General features: G+C 43.0%; 1 protein-coding gene across 4 annotated transcripts in view; it reads right to left on the reverse strand.

Moving 5' to 3' along the window:
* The window catches only part of FAM110B (family with sequence similarity 110 member B), a 144030-nt gene that overhangs the window by 10289 nt on the left and 111016 nt on the right, over window positions 1-22725 (reverse strand). The window lies entirely within an intron of this gene.

Consider the following 22725-nt stretch of genomic DNA (forward strand, 5'->3'; position numbering starts at 1 on the left):
ATTTGTAAATCAACAAAATTAAACTTGACCAAATGCACATTTAATTTGAGGTTTTGGCTCTTGTATAATGGTGACAATTACCCTCTAACCCACAGAAGAGTAAGCAGAAGGACTCTCCCACAGAAATGGTTTCACAATCTGTTCCTAAAGAGTAGGACACAGAGGATCAGCTGTTATATTTGAGTCCCAATATCATTACTATTCACTAAGAAAATCAATTGAAATCTGCAAGTCAATTGGGAACTGCTTACAAATGACTACCATTTGAATTTGATTTGATCTGATGTACAGCCTTTTTTTGACCATTGGAACTCTGGAATGATAGCTACATCCTTTCCTCAGGTTCAAACAAGCCCCTAGAAAAGCATTTATTGTGGTATTTGTAAATTGCCTTTTGATCCTCACAACAACAAAACAACTGACAACGAACTAAGCATCTTCAAATATAATCATGGTTGATGCAAAAACGTGGCTGTTTTGGTGTCTTTGGATATTAGGTGGGCATCCGCTCATCACACATTACACACAAGGGAGCAGCTATAGTATACCTCAATTTCATAAAATTATTAAAACAAATACTTGTAGGTGTCTGGAATTTGTTGATTTGTCCAGGTAAAAAATAGTCCTGGTGGATTGTAAGCTAATTGGGTCAGAGACTCCTTTCCTACCTTCCTGTTTTATGTATTATGCATTTACTGTGATAATAATTAAATAAAAGAAGGATTCCAAAAGGTAATGTATATTAATCTCTGTAGTGGGCTGTGTAGATAATTACAATGCTACATGCTTTGCGTTATTTTTGAAGCTATTAAGCATACCTGCAATTACAAAGCAAATGTTAGGAATGGAAGATAAGATATGACATAATTATTGCTAATGCTAAGTGGATTTGCACGTTTCTGGCCTTTAAAAACATAATAAATGGGGAGCGAAGAACGGGAGAGAGAGAGAGAGAGAGAGAGAGAGAGGAGAGTGGGGGAGGGGAGAGAAGAGAGTGAGGAGGGGGATGGGAGGAGACAAGAGTGGGGAGGGAGATGGGAGGAGACAAGAGTGGGGAGGGGGGGAGAGAAGAGAGAGTGGGGAGGGGGGAGAGAAGAGAGGGTGGGGAGGGGGAAGAGAAGAGAGAGTGGGGAGAGGGGGAGGGAAGAGAGAGTGGGGAGAGTTGGGAGGAAGAGAGAGTGGGGAGAGGGGGAGGGAAGAGAGAAGAGAGTGGGGAGAGGGGAGGGAAGAGAGTGGAGGGGGAAAAAGAGTGGGGGAGTGGGGGAAAAGAGTGGGGGGGAAGAAAAGAGAGGAAGAGAGGGGAGAGTGGGAGAGAGAGGGGAGTGGGAGAGAGAGGGGAGGGGTAGAGAGAGATGGGAAGGGGGAGAGAGAGGGGAGAGAGGGGGAGGGGGGAAGAGAGAGGAGAGAGGGGAGAGAATTCAACAAATTGGGTGTCACAATGTGAAAGTCACTTATTCTTCATCAGAATGGGAGGACTTTGCCGTCAAACATATTTTTTCAAAAGAGCAAAAAAAATGTAATCTTCTGCAGAAAAAAACAGAATTATTGTTTTTTTGTCTACTTGATTTTTTTTTTTTTTACATTTCCAATGCATAAGGTTTTTAAGAACGTCATCTGAAAAAGCAATAAATAATTTAATCTCATATGCAAACTCAGCGCTTACTTATTTGTACAGCATGTCCACCCCCTAGGTTTAAATCAGCGCATCATCAGTATTCCCTTCAGAAGTGCGTATTAGACAAAACGCCTTGAGCTAATGGATCAATCCGCCCACTACAGTATGTTACAAACCGTCTGCTATGATCAGTTCTGCCAACCTGAAAATCAGACGTGGGATTAGATATGGCTATAAACACAGCAGAACATTACAGATGTGGCAGGTGTTATTTCACTCATTGGTGTGTGCCAACGGGTGCAATAACGTTTTGGCACCACCCCCTTTTCACACATGGCTAATGCAAATACAATGGTGGCGAGTTATGCGAAGCAACAAAGTACACTGATTCCAGCTGTGAGGGGAGCAGCCCAAGCAATCCAATTATCAACTACGGCATCCAGCACTTGCTTTCAACGACTTTTACCCCCTTGGATATACCATGCAATTTGGCTGGCTCCGCTCAATGGGTTTGAGTAGGGGTGCGCAAACTTTTTTTGCTGTGCGCGCCCCCCTTTCTCTGCACCTGCTCTCCTCCGTTGTGCACTCCCCTCCTTACCTCGCACGGCATCATACGTGACGTGACCCACAGCGTAATTTGACGTCACGTTACAAAGGCAACCGTGACGTCACATGACCCCGCGGTGTCAGTAACGCAGAGTTGCCATGGTCATGCGCCCTGAAGTCGGATGAATCCCGGTAATTAGAGGTTACAGAGGTCTCGCGTGGTCCCCCGGCATTTAATTGGCTTAGGGAAGAGCGTGGGACGTCTGCAACCGCCCACCCCAATTTTGGGGCAAAACATTGCGCAATGCACCATGAAATGACACAACATGCTCTAGTTTTGAAGCAAATATTCCAGTTCGTCAGATACATATGGTATCCCAGACTGAATAAGAAAAACAACCCCAGTGATTGGCACTCACTGCCATAGAATCAATTATTATTACAATATATACACCAAGATATAACCTTTATTTACAATTAACCTAAAATTCAACATTGGGGCACCAAAACGAAACGATGACGCAAAACTATAAAAATTCTGACTTGATAGATATGAATTGTCATTAGTTTGAGTCCTAATGTTGAATTTTAGGTTAATTGTAAATAAAAATGATCTTGCAATAATGATTGCTTCTATGGCAGTGAGTGCCAATCACTAGGATTCTTTTCTTCTTTAGATTATATATATATATATATATATATATATATATATATATATATATATATAATATATACAGTGTTCGACAAATAATAATAACCACATGCCCGTGGCGAGTGGATTTAGGCTGCTGGCGAGCCATGCTGCGGCTCTATTAATTCCCCTGCTCACGCCAAAATGTTCAATTTTTTTTAAAATAAATAAATAATTCCTCTCCTCGATTGGTCTGACGCGGGGAAGAGGGCCAACTGGCAGCTCACGGTCAGCCTCTCTCTACCCCCTCCCTCCCTTTGGCTGCTGGGTGCTGCCGGTGAGCGGTAGCCGGGTGGGTACAGCAGGTAGGTTGGGTGACCACCCTGCAGGTAGGGGGTGGAGAGCCAGGCGCGGGGGTCGTGCCCTCCAGCAGATAGACTCCCTAGCAGCCCAGCCTCGGAGGGCAGGTCCTTCAACTCGCACCAGTCCTGCAGCCGAGACATGGCACGGGCATGCACCGGGGGGCAGACCAGGTCCGGGGGGCAGCGACACTTAGCCCAGGACTTTTAGCTGATGAGCACAGATCTGCTGCAACTCTTCTTGCTCTGCAACTGTGGACAGAGGAGATCCAGGTGCAGAGGAGATTCAGGACGCTGCAGAGCCAGGTGCAGGAGTGCTGTGTGCTGATGATGATGAGTCCCCTCGCTGTGCTGTGCTGTGTGTGGAGGTGTCTCCGGGGCTGTGCTGTGTGCTGCTGATGATGATGAGTCCCCTCGCTGTGTGTCAGTGTGAGGAGGTGTCTCAGGACAAGACACACACTGGTCGCGTGCACAGAGCTCTTCTCCGGTTGCTCGAGGCGAGGCGCCCATTTAAAAATGGCACGCGCCGCTCTGCCCCCCCCTCCTCCTCCCCCGCGTGCCGCCCTCCTGCCCCCTCCCCTCCCCACACACCTTCCCCCCCTCTCGGTCCCCGCGCCGGTTGCGTGTCGGAACAGCCAATCAGCGCGCGCGGGTGTCACGTGCGGGGAACCAGTGGGAGAGAAAGGGGAGCGTGTGTGTGTGTATGTGTGTATATATATATGGTAGAATGTGTGTGTGTGTGTGTATATATGGGAGAATGTGCGTGTGTGTGTCTGTGTGTGTGTGTGTGTGTGTATATATATATATATATATATATATATATATATATATATATATATATATATATATATATGGGAGAATGAGGGCTAATTTGTGTCCCAAAACTTTGAGACTTATGGGAAGAGGGAAGAAATATGCACCATTTGTAGCTAAATTTGCTCCTCTCGATGGTGCTGCTCTACAACTAGTTAAAAAAAAATGGATCGGAAAAAAATTAGAAGGTGCACAAGAGTATTGAATTATCATTTTAGATCTAAAAAGACAAACTTCTGAGGTATAATAATTTTAAGCATTTATAACTTTTTTTGCAACGTTTTATTTTTAAAATGCTGTAAATGTTTTAAAAGAGGATTGAAGCAGGGGGTCTCGTGTGTTGAATCCTGTTAATTTCAGCCCCGGGGACCCACTGCTTCCAGAGATACAGAGCTCTGTAGGGGGTGCAGGTATCGCTCTGCTTTTTAACGCTCCCGTGTCACATGGGCCAATAGGAAGCTGCACTGATGTCATGGCTTTCTATAGTCTATATCATTGAGTATAAGTCTATAACTAGCCACCCCACCAAGCACCTATGATTAGCTTGACCGGTTCATTTTATTAATCAGTTTTATATAGAGGCGCTACTTCATTTTTTGTCTGTTTTGTCATATATATATATATATATATTGTATATTTTTATTCACATGTAGTTGCCTTTATCTTTGCACTTTTACTTTACATCTGTGCAATTGAATGTTTGACTTGATTAACGTCTGCACTTAATTTATCATTTGTATGATGCGATAGAATAAAATATTTTATATCTGTGTTTCTTTACACTTGTGATATCCTCCATTTCCTTTGCATTTTCTAAATATACCACAAATGTATTAAATGACTGAAAAGAGTAGCTCAGTGATAATGTCCCTGTCTTTGAAGCTTGTGAATACGGTTTGATGCCTAGTGTCGGCTGTCCTGGACCCTTTGTGCAAGCCACTTTATCTCTCTTTTTCCTCTGGATCCAAAATAAGGTTATTAAATCGTCGGCTTGCAAAATGTTAAGTATAGCACTACATACACTGTCAGTTCTATGTAACAAAAATATGACTATTAAAGTCTAGTAATTCTGGCCTAAATGTGTATTAGCCAAAACAACATAAAGTAAACCGTTGTCACGGATCCTTAATCACATGATATGAAACTGCCTCCTCACTTCCTTGTATGCAACATTTCCAAAACACTCCTAACATACATTTTCGAAATGAACAAAACATAAGGGAATTGGATTAACGAGCATCATAGTTTATCAGGTGGTATCCAAATCCGAGATTTTTTCTCTCAAGTTATAAGCTTCTGAGAAACAATTTAATATTTAAAGAGGCAATCCAAGCAGGCAAATTTTTTCATTTTTGCGAATTTGTATTTTTTATTTTTGTTTTACATGGGATTGAAGCAATGGGTCTCTGGAGCTGACCCCATTGATTTCAGCTCTGATTTCCCCCTGCTTCCGGAGATACTTACCTCCATAGGTGGCGCCGGTAAATATTTTGGCTTGCAGGGTTCATAAAATGGCGTAGTTTCAAAGCTTCCGTGCCTTTGCGGGCCAATAGTATTTTTTTTCCATGAAAACATTCATCTCTTTAACTTTACTACTAATTCTATAACAAGTCCTTTTATTGCGTGTGCAGGGATTCAGTACAACATGCAGTGGACAAAAGGAAGTATTGAAGGTCAGTCTGGCAATAACTGCCAGAAATATAGCATGCTGCTGTAGCTGTTGATTTAAAATATATTGGCAAATGTAATCAGAATATTATACACCTTTTTTTTTGTTGGCTGGAAAACTTTGCATCCCAAACACTTCCGTACTTTCATTTTCCTATAGAGCCCCTCATCAGGAAGTTTGCGGACCAAATCCAACCTATTAAGGGATTGCTATCAACTAATTGTAGTTGCTCAGGAAAATCCAGAAGCAGGGGTTCTCCGGAGTTGAACCCTGTTAATTTCAGCTACTGGTGCCCCCTGATTCTAGGCTAGCTGGGATCATGTAATGGCTGCTTTTCAAAGCTTCCGCGTGCTGTCTCTGGCAACAAGTAACCACAATGCTCGTGGGCAAATGGCGGTCGCAAACTAGTCACGCCCCTAGACTAGTTTGCGACTATTTGCCCACGAGCATTGTGGTTACTTGTTACCAGAGACTCAATCCTTTGTGTGTACCACACGGCCCTAATTCAACCCAACCATAGAGGACTTGGAGGGCTTTGCTGTCCGGAGGGTCTCTTTCCAGCCGAACACTAAGTGCGAGCTTCCGGTTCACCGGCTACACGAGAGTCACGTGACGACGCCAGTACCTGGAGCTGCACTGAGAGGACTTAGCTGACGGCACATGAGAGCCAATCTCATACATGCTATTTATCGCTTTACCTTTGTGAGTGGGCATTTGAAAGATTTTATGTTCCTTGAAATACAAATTTTATTATGTTAATGCACTAGGTTTGCGCCTGTTTTATTCTTCTCTCTCATATATATATATATATATATCCACAATGAATAGTAAGTACACCTATAAATGTTACGCTTGTCCTTTAGCATAATGCGTCTGTAGATAACAGCACTGGGGTCCAGTGCAGTTTAATCATAGGAAGGCTTCAATGGTCCTCAGATGGTGGATATTGTGAAAAGGGAGCGCACAGGTGCCCCAACAATAGCATCCTTTGTCCAAATCAGGGGGGCAGTGCGCACTTAAAAAATCTTGTGTTCACCGGTGTTTCCACGGTAGGGTGTCACGGTCCAGCACAGAATTTTTTGCAGCTTTGCTGTGTTGAAGATGCCCGATTGTGGGCTTACTAAATTGTGAGCGTTTTTAATCACTCTCTATCAGAGTTTCTGCAAACAAAATTACACTGAAAAGAGCGCACACAGTGGTGCCTCAGTAATAGACTACACAATGTGGTCAATTTGTTTATTCTTGTCAGTTCTCAGCACATTTTTTTTTAAATATGTACAATATGCATTATAAATTCCCAATTCTAGAATTGAAGCAGTATGTTTTTTTCCTGAATATTTGATGCTTATTCATGGTATGGAAGAAAACAAGGAGCCCGAGAAAGGGCATGGTTCATTTCATTACTGGTCTCTAATCAATTTTTATGTGCTCATACTTTCGTTTTACATTAACGTTCAAGGATAAATCTACAATTAGCCGAGTTCCTTTTATTAGATCAGTTTTCAAGGACCAGGTCAATAAATGTGCATGGTTTATATGCGTCCTATAATCATAACGTGGGGCCCAGGAGATAAAGTGACTTGCCCTGGGGCAGGGGTGCTCAACTTCAGTCCTCCAGACCTGCCAACAGGTCACGTTTTAAGGAAGGCTTCATCACAGGTGGCTAAGTCCCTGCTTCTTAACAGTGCTGCAGTTGGGATATCCTTACAACCTGACCTGTTGGGGGCCTTGAGAACTAGAGTTGAGCCCCCTGTCCCAGATCACTAGAAGCAGACACTGGGATTTGGCGCATATGCAAAACTAATTTTATTCAAATCTGTACCTTTGTCTTGTTTTGTTTTAAAAATAAAAAAAATCACAAACTCATTGGGGTAAGCATTTATTGTAACCGATATAATGTACAAAGCATTAGAGAAATAATTGTAAGTACTGCATAAGTCATTAGTATTGGCTGTAAAATAAGCTTTTTAAACAGAGGGTAAAAAATAAATTAAAAAAAAGGAGATGTATCGCCTGGCTTATAGGTGCTGCTTTTTATAGGTGCTGCTTTTTAATGGTGTGTAAGTTCAGTTCTTGCTCGGGTTACTGCGGTCCAAGGGAAATACTCTTGTTTTGCACAGGATGCAGGAGACGTATATCTGGTAATACACTATTATTATTAGTAAAAAAACTAAAATCACTAAGGGTGTGTTATGATTCAAACTCGTGTAGGAAGGAAACCAATATAAACAAACAAAATTGAAGGTGCAATTCGAGGTAGCCAGCCAAAAAAAAAAAAGTTTGTAAACAATGTAACTGAATCCAATTGACTTCTTTAAGAATCTAACAATGCTACAAAAAAGAAAGATTTGGCTTATGTTGTTCCTTTGAAAATAAATTGCACATTGCTTTTTTTTTTTTTAGGTGCTTCTGAATGGGGCAGTTTTTGTCAATCACACTTTTTGTTTAACCATATCCCATTCTGCCCTTACCTGAAAGGCAATACAGTAAAGGAGAGAGAGTTGGGTTGTGACTGTGCAAACCTTTGCGGGCACCAGCAAAAATGCCAGAGGAAATTCAAATCCCAAAGTGTCACCTCGCCATGTTTAGAAACGAACTAAAAACGATGACTTAAAAATAATTGTGTCAGATTCTGGCAATAAAAAGGAATCCATCACCAAAATATAACTTGCATGAATACACTGAGCATCGTGTGATTTCTAAGGCTGCGTCCATAGACACATCGCCCGTGCGGAGGCTGAGGGACGGCGGGTGCTTTGCCTGGCCATGGTGTGCGCGCCGTCCGTGGGCGTGTCCAGGGGCGTGCCAGTGACGTCACGGAGCTGATTTACCCTCATTGGGCGAACTGTTCACGTGACCGGCCCGTCGCGCCAAGAAATCAGTTTTAAGAGATTTCTTGCGCACAACGGGCGCTTCCGCATGCCCGCACGCCATATAGACGCGATTACTGCCTTTAGGCAGTCTGATCGCTCAGCATGCAGATGCGTCCTCGCGGTCATCCATACCATGGACGCAGCCTAAAGCAGGTTTTAGCCCACCTCCCCAGCAGTGCAATAGCTTTGTAACACTTTCTTATTTGTGATAATTTGTTGCCAATATTCCCAGCAGTTTGAGCTGTAAACTGTAACAATATATAATGTTCCCATGGTAATATAAGAATACATTGTAGCGGCCAAGTTACACTGACAGAAGGATTGATTTGAAACTGAAAGGCAGCCATTTAGTGAACCCCGGGGAGCAGGATATTGCTGATCGATCACAGGATAACAAATCAATCAAAGCAGCTTAAGTAATTGGTTTTCAATAAAGGTAATCAAAGGCTGCATATATTTAAACAAAAAGGATTGAAAAAAAAAATGTACGTCGTTTGGATTGTTCTCCAACACATTTTGGTCATGGACAGGATTACACCTTTAAAATATTGCTACCTGAACAGGAACCTATACATTTGATATTAGTTGGCATTTAATGCAGTGCAGTCAAATCTCTTGTCTCATTTCACTATCAGATCAACTATCAACTATTTTTCATCTATGTAATGAAAGTAACAGGTGCATCCTTTCCTACAGCAGAGCTGTGGCAACAAATCGAACGCCTGATAGAGAAGCAGGAAGGGCCATTATGTTTACTTGGCAAAGGTTGCATCTTCCCCTGCTTCCTTCCCCCGCATTTGTGCATTCACGCGGGCACCAAGTTGGATTACAAACGCAGCACCCTTTTCATATCAGTTGTTAGACATTAGGAGGATCCTTTTGCTTTGAAATGTAGGTTACAGTATGGTTACAAACTATTGTATTTTGGAAATTGAGGGTCCCCTAACACTAATGGTTAGAGATGGGGAGACTAACTGGAGTTCTGCCTGTGAACAATCACGCAAACTTTCGGCACAATTGGCAAACCTGAGAGAGTTAGTCTGTGCGGTTTTAGCTTACAAATAAATCACGCAAAAGAATGAGGGTTTTTGCACTCACCGGTGGCCGCGAATAATAACGTTTGTGCAACGAAAGTTCATATGAATGAGATACAGTAAGAGAAATGCCAATATTGTGGCGAACACCAACTTTTCCTTTGTCACCTCTACTAATGGTGACAGTATTTGAAAGTGCAATGCAACATACTCAGACAGAAAACAACCCTTTGTAAAGAAAGTAAATGTCTAAATCGCCTCCACAAACAAATCTAAACATGCCAACACAATAGAGGTCTGCTGTAAAAAAAATTGGTTTGGGGGTGAAATGAGTACAAATATAATTTCCTAGGTACCTGTAAATCGGGGAGTGATTGTAAGTCAATTGTGCTCAACACTAACACACACTATCCTTAGAGAGCCAATAAAAAAAAAGGAAGGGGGCATTGGATTGGGGGGAGGAGATTAGGGTTGGTGGTCCCTAGCTGTACAAGCACTTGCTCAACACATTGACATGAGGCAAGAAAATTAATCCCCTCCTAAGTCTCAGCTCCCAAATGTTGACAAACACTTAAAAAAGACTAAAGTGTCAGATTCAGCAAACACCAAGATGTACTGTGCATTCATTTCAAGGGTAAGAAAAGAATACCAGGAGAAAATGCTGCTTTCACTTATTTTCTCACAATCATGTAGATTTTTTTTTTTTACTCCATATGCAAATATAAACTTGTAGGATAGAAGTCAAGTGTGGCTGTAAATAGCATTAGAGTTTGCAAAACGCTGTACTAGCCTGCTGTTTAAATAGGGTTTGCCGTCCTGTTTGTATTATTTGCCTAACTCATACAGAATACACTGTATATAATATTACATATACGTAACCTTGCTTGTGGAGTGTGTCGTGATTATATTTCACTGATCGTTAAATCTCAAATTCCCTGTATCTCAGCTTTTTTTTTTTTAAGGACAGATTTTCCATTGTACTAGAGCAGTAGTTCCCAACATTTTTTCCCTCGAGGCCCCCCTCCCCCCAATCACAGTGCTCAGTTGCTGAGGCACCCCCACAACAGGTCAGTGACAGAAGACACAGGACAGAGAGTGTCACAGAAAACACACACACACAAAGCAGGACACAACAAACACCCAAAGGGCAGACACAGCCTCACCTCTCTATTGCCCATGCCGCTTCCTCCTGCGCTTGGCCAGACACGTCAGGCTTCTTGACACCACCTCCTGATTGGTTGCATGGCCCAGCAGCAGCCAATCTGGATGGCAGAAACTGCTCGGGGCCTAGCAACTGCTCTGCTTTCTTCCTGCTCTGGGATATTGGGGAAATCCCACAGCACCCTTTTGATCCTCTCACAGAACCCCAGGGTTCCGTGGAACCTCGGTTGGTAAACACTGTACAACAGAGCCCAGATGATTCTGCACTGCAAAAAATACACAATCTAGGACACTGGTAACTTATTCAGTGATGGATGGGTCATCAATACATTGCAATACAATGTATTTTCTGCTTCACCAGCTCTTATAGGATTAATCGTTTGAACAACAAGGTCTCCCAGAGCTCATCCATGGGCCCTCAATTTCCAGAGATACCCTAGTTAAAATGAAAGATTTTAAATGGCCCAGTAGTCAGGACTAGCTTCAGCCGCCAAACAGAAAAAACTACAACATTATCGGGAAAATACGTTTTGACTTTCTATTGATGACCCTGCCATGCTTGTGGTCTGGCAGCAATATTTATAGTTGTATGTGTCAAAACCGGCACAAAAATAACCTATTGGGAACCGGGGGAATTTGATGTCAGGGGACACCCAGGTCCAGGTAAACTAAAAAGAAATAAAGCGAGCAGGTGGAACGGCTGCGTTAAAAGGCTGTTCCACTTACTCTCGGTCCTTATTTTGTGCAGCAAAGAGCTTCTTTTTTTTTTTTTTTTTTACCCTAGAGACATAATTAATTGGGACCTCTTGTTGTCTCATAAATACATCCTTTGAAGAGATACTGATGCAAAAACATGTTAGGGCAGCGGTGTGCAAACTGGGGGGGGGGGAGGATGAGATTTTTTTGGGGGGGCGCGGGCGGTTTCAGAGGTCTCACGCTCTTCCCCGCGGGGGACTGCGCGAGGCCTCTGCAACCTCTACTTACCGGGATTCAGCCGGCTTCAGGACGCGTGACCATGGCAACGTGGCGTCAAACGACACCGCAGGGTCATGTAACGTCACGGTTGCCCTGGTAACGTGATGTCAAATGACGCCGTGGGTCACGTGATGTCACACGACCCCGCAGCGTCATTTGATGCTGCGGGGTCGTGTGAGAACCCTGTAAGGAGGGGGGCGCGACAAAAAAAGATTGCGAGCCCATGTGTTAGGGCACAGTTCTGCCTAGGATAAAATTGAACTTAGGACAGAGGCATGCTTAATAGTATAAATGTACTATAGCTGATTGAGATTCATAAAATACAGCCAAATCTTTTAAACATTTCCAGGGTCAACAAATGCTATGTACAGCTTTTACAATTTTGTGATAAGACTTCCATTTTTGTTTGCAAAGTAATTCTGACGTCATCACATATCAAAAGAAGTAGCAGATATATAGTGCTAGCGGGAAATGCAAAACAAACAAGTAAAAACCTGTTACTTTAAGGGTGACAATCTTTCTAAGGACTGATCAGCTGTTTAAAAACATATTTTTGTACCAGCTACTTTGGGCTGCTTTTTAAACCGGTTTTATAACACATGAGAAATAACGGCCCCCTAGTCATCAACCATCTCCTCACCGGGGGGCTGGCTTCCCCCTCTCTGGCCCGACCTCACACTTCCCTGCCCTAACCAGAGGAGGGGCTACGTAAGGCCTATTTAAGGCCCTGTTGGCGGGGAGCGCAGACTGTTCGCTGCCCGCCAGCTATTTGCTGGCGGCGGGTGAACAAAACAGCCACCTGTGACAGTCGCGGGTGGTGGATGAACAAGATGCCGCCTGCAGCGGTTGCGTGAATAGCCGGAGGCACAAAGGGTCCCCGCTAGGGTCGCAACGTTCTGGACGTCATCCCGGCTTAGTTCGACAACACGGAGCTGGCGATGGTCGAAGACTAGGCTCGGCTCGCTGCCTAGGTCGCACCCCCCTGCGATGTCAAGGATAGGTAAGAAACCTACGCTGGTAAAAGAGCGGTCAGTTTTGCAACAGAATAATTGCGTTTAGGGAGCTGATGGACTTCCAGAAGGCTCGCGCAGCTGCCAATGCTCAGCGTGAAAGGGAGGCGGCAGGAGGAGGAGTCGCAGGCGGCGCAGCTTATTTCCAGCCAGAGGCTCAAGAGTCGGCGCAGGCCCTGGATCCGGCGTTATAGAGCGCAGCAGACAAAGCAGCGTTAATGGGTATGCTGAAGGCTTTCGAGCCTCAGGCGTCAGCCTCCTTCACCATCCCCGTAGGAACGGCTGTCAAGACAGGAGCCCCTGGCGCAGCGTTGGGGTAGTGTCAGCATGGGGGGCGCATAGCATGGCCATAGGGACTCCCCTATGGGGGGCCGGGCAGATTGTCCAGGCGGTAGTTTCGCCGGGGCAGCAATGCCGGAACACACAGGCTGCGGCAGACCTCCCTTGAAAACCCCAACCCGTCAACCACCAGACCAACCCCGGCTACTCTCAGCCAGCCACTTTATCCACAGAGAGGTCCACTGGCGCGGGGGCTGCCCAATCATCGGCGGGGGGAGGGGGGAGGGGGGGAGAGGGGGAGGGGAAGGAAAGCAGGAAGCAGTCTAGGACAGGGCTTTTACGGACACAAATTTCATCCGTCCCTTTAAACCTGCAGGCAGCACGCATTTGTATACAGCTAAAGCATTCAAATGCCCATGATGGACTTCAGTCAAATACACTGCCGGTTACTGCTGCCCTAGGCAGGTATAGGATTGCTTTAGATTGCAGTACCAAATCTGGATACCAAAGTTGCACAGTGCAAGGCTGAGTAGCCGCAACCGGCAACAATTGTAACTACTGCTGCGGCCAAGTTTATGCGAGCATTTGCCCGTTCTTGGCCGCAGCAGTAGCCTGGCGCGCGCCGGAGGGTGACGGGCGCGCGCCGAAGCAGCGGAAGAGCGCCCTCCGATCGGGGCGCTCTCCCTACCGCTGCCGGGTCCGCCGGGTCACCCGGAACCCCCTGCCGCCGTCCCCCACATCGCGGGACACCAGGGCTCCCTCGGGGAGGGGGGCGCAAGCTCCCGAAGACGCGTGACCGCACGCCGAGGGGCGGCCACTAGCAAGCCGGGAAATCTCCCGGCTTGCGGAACCGGCCACACTTTAATAAAGTGTGTCGGTAGTGTATAGCAGCCATCGGCAGTGCATCTCCATGCTACAGATGCAGCCACCAGTATTAGAACTCTTGCCTGGGAGATTCTGAGGCAGTCTCACAGTAAATGCCTCAACATTTCTGTGAGATTCTTAATGGCCCATAGGATTAACACAGCAGGGGGTCCCTGCAATCCCATTCAGTTTGAATCTGTATACATTGTTGCAGTTTGCATACATCCATACTGTATATTGGTATGCTTATTCCCATTGAGGTTTATTATCTTTCAGCTAGCTATATAGCTATATCTCTTGTTTGGGAGAGGCACATGATTCTGTCCCCTCCCCCATTACTGGGATAACTGTGATGTCTGTTTATTATCGTAGTTTGTTCAGTTTTACTAGGTTATAGGCATATGCCTTATTATTAAGATACACCCAGGAGCCTTTTGTATTACTACATTGTTTATTGCACATATTAGCATTCACAATATTCATAGGAAACAGTCCACTAAATGTTTTTTAGTCTTTTTATCCTAGTCTGTTTTGTCCTTCTCCGTTGTTTGTTCAATAAATACACATATTTTTGTACCCACCTCCGAGTGCCCCATGTTTGGAGTTTCTGTAAGTCCTGTTCTGTGGGCCTTACAACTTTCTCTTTTTTTGTATGTGTGTTCCGGGTTTGCCTGGAGTGGTTTAGAGGCGGCACGGTTTGGGACTCCCTCTTTCAGGATTGGGGCCGCTAAAAAGAGGCGGCAAAAATGGGGCTGGCGAGGGAGGTTATCTGGAGGATCGGGCTTTGGGAAACAGACAGGTACCGGTCCTACGTCAGGCCTGCCCTAGTCGGGGGACAGGTTTTGCTGGTATGACTTTCTCACACCCCCCACAGATTTAGCCACAGACGTCTGTAACATCGGCGACTCTCTGATATACTTTGCAGAAAAGCGGGCGGCCTGATGGACCGAACCTCAGATTGCGCGTTGATCAGGCGAGGGTGTTCTGGTGGGGGGGGGGGGGGGGGAGTCCCAATATACCATCTGTCGCGAACATCACACAAGTGAGTACGTGACTGGGTTAATACACACAGCTACTCAAACAAACTCACCTTTCAAATCACCGTCATTCATGAATTTTTACAGGGAAAAAACAAAAAGGAAAATAAAATTACCAACCATATAGTACTAATAAATGGTAGCACATAAAACACCAATAGTGAAAAGGGAAAAAGGTTGGGATCTAGCATGTAAATAAAAAAAATTGTAAGTGAAGTGTCAGTGTGTGCACAATGTGACAGATTGCTAACAAAACTAAGATTGTACTAAACTGTAGATAAGTGTGTATCCAAAAATTATCTAGCAAATGGTTAAAAAAGGAACCATAAACTGGCAAACATAACATACAATAACTGAACAGTTTGTACAGAAGAAGTCTAGTTATATTAACATAACAAATACATAGATGAAAATACACAACTACTGTAATGAACAATGTGACCTAATCATTAGTCAAATATTGTGGAATATAAAAGAAACAGTATGCGTTGATTATCATAGGAGATCATGAAGATCGAGTCTATCAAACTCAATCATGATAATGCAATACTACAAAAAATATATATATATATATTTTAAAAAAAAGTCACAGAAAAAGAAGAATCATAGCAATAGCATAAACAAAAGAAAAAAAAGTGTGCAAAGAATGAGCTGGTGTTGCTTATAAATCAAGTTAGAAGAAATAGAGGAAATACCCCTAGCGATGCTGACCAGGAAATGTCCATGTATTAGAGATGCCTATTGTAGCATATAAATCTCCATAATTTTCCAAACCAAAACAGCTTGCTAAACTCAGGACTCCAAAATCCACACACTGTTGTCCCTTTAAAACACCACTATCTGTAGACTCCCACTAGCCTGCAATAGGTATATCTTATGTGGTAGTCAAAATGGTTGTATAGGAACTGGATGATCACATAAATGAAGTAACGTATATAATAAAGTTACTCACTGCTGACCATGTGGAGATCCTGGTGCTGTCAGCGTGCTCCTACCAAGGATTTCAGCATGCAATTGGTTATAGACGGCGGTGCAACTGCTATTGAAAAACATATGACCAGTACTGCAAAAACTGGGGCAGTGCTATGAATTCCTAAAACCCATACATATAAACACAAATTTAATTCAAAAGCACTGTCCGACATAAAATATCAACCATCATTAAAACACTATCAACCTTATAGTGAAAAATAAAAGAACAATTACTGTAATGTATATCCTCACAATACTTTAACAAAATAATGACTAATACAAAAAAGAAGAAAAACTTGAACACATTATCATAATCATAAATCATTGATTAAATAAATAAACAGGACATTGTATATATCATGTGAAGACATTGTGGAGGATAATAGACCAATACAAGTTAGATATCTTTCAATGATCTTTATCACTGTTATTATTATATCAAAAATATATCTAATATTTTTGTTATTAATATATTAATTCATAAAGGAATATATATGTATATACACAAGTGTCTTTACCTAGAGGAGTAATACTATGGTAATTGTGTTATTAACTCTAAAAAACCATAACTACATGATTCATCTGAGGATTTTAGAGACTCCAGTATCATAGTGTATACATATTGACTGGGATACAAATGAACCCTGAAGAGAGAGGGGGGGGGGGGGGGGCGAGGGGGGAAGAAAGGAATAGGAATAGTAAAGAACAAAGAATAATTAATTATCATTTAATGCAGAAAATGTTGCAATTCCCAGTCAACATTAATGCCATCTGGGGCCAAGGTATCTAAAGAAAACACCCAAAACATATCTCTCTTATTTTAGATGTTCATTCTGTCACCTCCTCGCTTTAAAATCTCAATGTGCTCAATAGCCATGAATCTACAGGTAAAGTTTGCAAGACCACCCTGGGGACATTCCACAAAGTGTCTTGAAACTGGATGTTTTAAATCCTTGCTTCTAATAAACCTAACATGTTCCATCATTCGCTGTTTCAATGGTCTTATTGTGTTCTCCCTACCGTATCCCTTAGAACATGTACACCATATGTAGTCAACTACAAATTGTGTATTACAATTTATGAAAGATCGAATCACATAAGAATATTTCATTTTTTTAACTACAAGATTCTTAGCAGGATGAGCGTACTTGCAAATCTTGCAAGTACCACATCTAAAAAAAACCTTAGTTTTATTTAGGGACACCACTATATTCGTTGAAGAGAAAAGGCTAGGGGATGGATGGTTGGCCAGGGTTTTAGCTTTTGTAAAAACCATTCTAGGACCTTTCTCAATTAATGGAAGAAGTTCACTATCTAGACTTAAAAACACCCCAATGTTTGTTAATGATGTTTTTGACCTGTTGAGCCTGATTACTGAATCTTGTTATAAAAAAAGGTGTTAAAGATTCATTAACAGAACCACTACTTTTATTTCTCATTTTTTTCTTCTTTTGGGATTTGTCACCACATGTAGAGATAAGACTATCTCTATCCAATTGTAGTGCATGTTCAAATGCATTTCTTAAAGTTAAATCATCATACCCCCGGTCCTTAAACCTCTGCATAAGATTGCTGGAATGGTAAATGTATGTCTCATCTGAAGAACAAAGTTTCCTCAGCCTAAGAAATTGACCCTTAGGTATCCCTTTTATTAGAGACCTTGGGTGACTGCTGTCTGATCTTAAAAAAGTGTTTCGTGAATTGGTCTTCCTGAAAACCTCCATCTGGATGGTACAGGATAGATCAATATACAAATGTATGTCTAAGTAATTGATATTTGTTGCGTGACTTTCAAACGTGAAATTTAAATAAAAATTATTTTTATTCAATATATCGATGAAAGTACCCAACGTATCACTATCCCCGTCTAAGATTAGGATCAGGTCATCGATATAACGTTTGAAAAAAATTATGTGATTACGAAATAAATTACTACCACTATAAATGTGAGTGCTCTCCCAAAAACCCATAAATAAATTTGATTATGATGGGGCGAATGACGTCCCCATTGCAGTACCCCGTGATTGAAGGAAAAAAATGAGTGTCAAACATAAAATAATTGTGAGCTAACAAAAATTTAATAGAATCAAGTAAAAAAAAATTGTTGTGCACCAGACAAATCTGATTTACGTAAATAGTATTGGACAGCAGTCATCCCTTGGTCATGGTCGATGATACTATAAAGGGATGAGACATCCATTGTTACCCAACGGTAAGATTTCGACCATTGGATTTCATTTAAAGCTTTAATCAAATCTACTGTATTCCTGATGTATGAAGGCAGCAATTTTACCAGAGGCTGTAAGAACGAATCCACGTACCGAGAGAGACCATCTCCCAAAGATCCAATGCTGGAGACGATTGGACGCCCCGGAGGGTTCTCCAGCGATTTATGGATCTTTGGGAGATGGTGAAATATCGGCACGATGGGACATGGGGTAAGTAAAAAATCATATTCATTTTTATCAATAACCTGTAGGACCCTGCCCAATTCCAACAAATCAACCAATTCGCTCTTGAATGAAACAGTGGGGTTAGAAGACAATTTACAATATGAAACAGTATCATTAAGTTGGCGTAGAGCTTCCATTTCATAAGATTTGGATGATAGTACAATTATTGCACCCCCCTTGTCTGCGTTTTTAATTATAAGTGATTTATTTTTTTGTAAATCATTCAATTCTTTACGTTCAGATAAAGATTGGTAGTGCCAGTTCCAAATGAAAAGCCTTGAGACAAGATGGTTAAATCTCTCTCTACCAATCTTTCAAACGTACACAAGTGGGGGCCATTTACAAAATTAGGACAAAACAGAGATTTCTTTCTGAACCCTGTATGGATGTTATCAAGAAAAGAGGACAAATCTTCCTCAATTGTGTCATCATATAATTCATCTACGATACGTCATGAGTGAAGGGAGGGAATTATGGGTATTTAAGTAATGGACCGGTTGTACTTTACTCTTTGATAAAGCGTGGATGACCACGTGAAACGCGTAAGAGTGTTCTCTTACTGTTTTTTAATGTGCCTTCTATAAATTTTTGCACCTAGATCTTTTTCCCAGTACTGGTCAAATGTTTTTCAATAGCAGTTGCACCGCCATCTATAAATCAAGTTAAAAATGTGCAAACAGTATAACCTAAGAAATAGGCCATAGTAAAAGGACGGAGGTTGAACCAACTAGTGTGTACACCTATCCAGTGACAGACATAGTGTACGAGGGAATAGTGTATCAAACAAATAGCTGACCCATAGATACACATGGACTGATAAAATGTTGCCAATATTCCCAGTAGTTTGAGCAGAAAACTAACAATAGATAATGTTACCTCAGTAGTAGAAGAATACATTGAAGCTTCTGAGTAGCACTGAATGAAGGATTGAATGAAACGGAAAGACAGCCATTTAGTGAACCCTAGAAAGCAGGATCTTTGCTGATCATTCACGGGAGAACAAACCGATCGGCAGCTTAGGTAATTAATTTTCACTAATTACCAATGAACAACTAATCCGCTGTCGTCAAGATAGCATGTGAGAGACATTTTGACATTATGTACTTTAGGATACACTGTTTTTAAAAGTGTAAATCCAGAATGCCTTGTGTCTCAACAGGAGGTTGTCGCCTCGGTGGGAAACAGTCACACAGTCTGCAGTATATCTGCTCTTTATATTGTCCATCAGTTTTCCCCACAGTGTAGTCCACAGGGGCATTCCATCAAATATGCCAATGGTTTTGAACCGGACAGACATTTTGCCCCTGCTTCGGTAAAAAATGAGGCAATACCAAACATGTATGTGTCCGGTGTTACCTCTCTGAATGTGTGGAGGGCAGTGCGAGAAAGAGCAGGTGTCCTGGGCATGGCAGCCGGACAAAGTAGTTGCTGCCGACCCCCGGATCTCCCCCAGCTGCGGGCCTCCCTTACTCTGTCCCATGCCAAGCTTCCGACACTGGCGGGCTGGGCCTCTTTGGCGTTGGCGCATGCCAGAAGTCTGTTTCCGGTGCACGCTGGCATACGAGAGGCCTGCACGTGTCAGAAGCTCGGTGTGGCACAGAGGGACGCTGGAAGAGAGCCTGGGCCCAGTGGCAACTAAAAGTCTGGCAGCCGGGACCACGGCAACCACCCGGCCAATGACCCGAGACGAAACCCAAGGTAAGTTTGTATTTTATATGTATTGGGCGGGGAGTGAGAGGGTGTATTTTTATATGTATTGGAGGGCTTATTTTGCACCATTTCATATTCTATTTCGTAAAAGATGCTGGGAGGGCAGTCAATCCCCAAACCCCTCCCCAGATTTTTTTTGTAGAGTTAATGTCTTTACTCACTGAGCCACTCCTCCCTAATTGGTCGTTCCAGTGGGTTTTTCAGCCTCTTGTGTATTTTGGGGAGGGTATACAAAATTGGTTTTATTGGATGTGTTTGTGTGAGAAAAAGTGGTCTGTTTGTCAATCCAAGTGTTATTGAAATAGCATTAAGTTATTTTTTTTTAAGGTATAGTGGTACCAGTCAAGTTTTTAATAGCTCACCCAGTTGCAAATTATGGTAACCAGTGTAATTCGGTATCACAATTGCTAGACTATTTATGGCTTTCTCTTGAATATGTGACAAATTGGATTTTGTCTCATTTTAATCTTGGGCATAGAAGACTTAGTCACTTGATACCTTCTGGCAAAATGTAAGTAGCTTTTCAATTTGAAATATGGTGCTTTGGATGTCACAGATGCAAAGTAATCTTTCATTTTGAGGATACGTTGTATTTTGTGAAGTTCTACTTCCCACATAAAGTTGTCAATACTGTAGCTTGGGTGGGAATGAAGGATAATGCTTTTTATAACACTGACTGTTCTACTGGAGTTAGGCTATGGTTAGATAATTGTATACTATGGTCTCCTTGTCTGTGTTCTTTATGAGCGTATTTTGCTGGTCACTTTCCCTGTCTCCCATGATCTCTTATGGGTTAGTTCTGAAAAAAAAAAGGCTTGTGATTGTGGGGGATGATCACTAAATGCTTGTTGCATGGTCAGTACTATATGGTTTTCTGCAACTAGTAGCAACTGACTCTGTAGATCCTTGCAACCACTTATATACCTTGCGTTCTTTATAGTCTTGAGTAACAATCAGAAATAATACAGCTTTCTTTACACAGTACTTGGTGACCTGAGCAGCAACACTGGTAAGCCAGTAATGTGTGCTATTAGTACTAATGGCGTCAAGGTGCTAAGATTATGTTGCAAGGTGCCAAGATAGTTCTGTATGTGCTTCATTCGCTACTATTAGTATCAGGTGCAATGAGCACTTGTGGAGGATCCCTCATCAGGGGCGACAGAATTCTGTATGATTCGAGCCGACATTTTTTTTTATCCTTTATGTATGTATGTATGTATGTATGTCTTTATTTGTATAGCGCCATAAAATGTACATAGCGCTTCACAGTAGTAATACATGTCATATAAATAACAAATATAAATAACACATCATGGGAATAAGTGCTTCAGACATACTGTAAAAGTAACATTAAGGAAGGAGTCCCTGCTCCGAGGAGCTTACAATCTAATTGGTAGGTAGGGAGAACGTACAGAGACAGTAGGAGGGAATACTAGTAAGTGCGTCTGCAGGAGGCCAAGCTTTGTGTCATGTGTCCATGATTATCCAGTGCTACTCATATGCTTCTTTAAGCAGATGTGTCTTAAGGTGCCTCTGTTTAGGTGTTTTTGTGATACTCAGATAATGATACCCAATATGTGTATGTCCACTTCCCTCCATTTATTCACTTAAGGGGGCATTGCAGTATTTTAGTCAGTAAGTTTGAGAACTACAATTAGATACAGCTATTTTTGTTGCTTAAGAGACAAACAAGAAAAGTGAGTTATAATAATAAACAGTAGTATTAAATGAACAGTGTGTATAACCTTTCAGTTTACAGATATTTCATGGACAGTCAGAGATGATTATTAGCATAAGTAACAGTTACAGAAAGGATTACAATTGTGGTAGAAAAGATAGGATAGTCCTGCAATGTGTTAGAAGGAGCTTTCAATCTATAGGCAGGGAAAGATGGCATTGGGTACAGGGGATGAGCGGGGAGAATCAGGTCTTATGGGCCAGAGATTCATGGCAACACACAGTACCTCATTCAGACATGCATGGGAGGGCGGGAGGGGGGGCACTGATCGACACCAGGAGGTCTAAAGTGGTTCTCATCATGCTGTTAACCCCTTCCATGATGGCTTGGTGGACAGGGGCAGTGAAGGCATATTGATGAGCCTCGCTTCTTAGGCTGAGTCCCCGCTGGCGCTGAGCTCGCTATGCGCTTGGCGCTTACCTCTGTGAATGGGAATCATCCAGTTCACACTTGCGCTGTGCGTGTGCGCTCATGCTCGTGCCCGCACGCTCTCCCAAGCTTTGTGCTTGAGGAGACACTGCAGAGATACTTTCAGGCTCAGAGCAGGGTCACATGACCCTGCTCTGACCAATGGGAAGAGAGAGGGCATGTCCTAATGCCCTCACTACTGCAAACCCAAACATGGGATTTCTAGCCGAGAGAAGTGGAGGGGGGCAAAACGGACTGCTGTGGTGTGTGTGTGTGTGTGTGGGGGGGTGTGTTCAAACCGGACTGCTGTGGTGTGTGGGGGCAAACGGACTGCTGTGGTGTGTGGGGGCAAAATGGACTGCTGTGGTGTGTGGGGGCAAAACGGACTGTTGTGGTGTGTGGTTGGGGCAAAACGGACTGCCGTGGTGTGTGAGGGGGGCTGGGAGGGGGCAAAATGGACTGCTGTGGTGTGTGGGGGCAAAACAGACTGCTGTGGTGTTTGGGGGTGGGTGGGGGGGTGCAAAACGGACTGCTGTGGTGTGTGGGGGGGAGCAAAACGGACTGCTGTGGGGGGGGCA

This window comes from Ascaphus truei, chromosome 2 (assembly GCF_040206685.1).
Source record: "Ascaphus truei isolate aAscTru1 chromosome 2, aAscTru1.hap1, whole genome shotgun sequence".
NCBI lineage: Eukaryota > Metazoa > Chordata > Amphibia > Anura > Ascaphidae > Ascaphus > Ascaphus truei.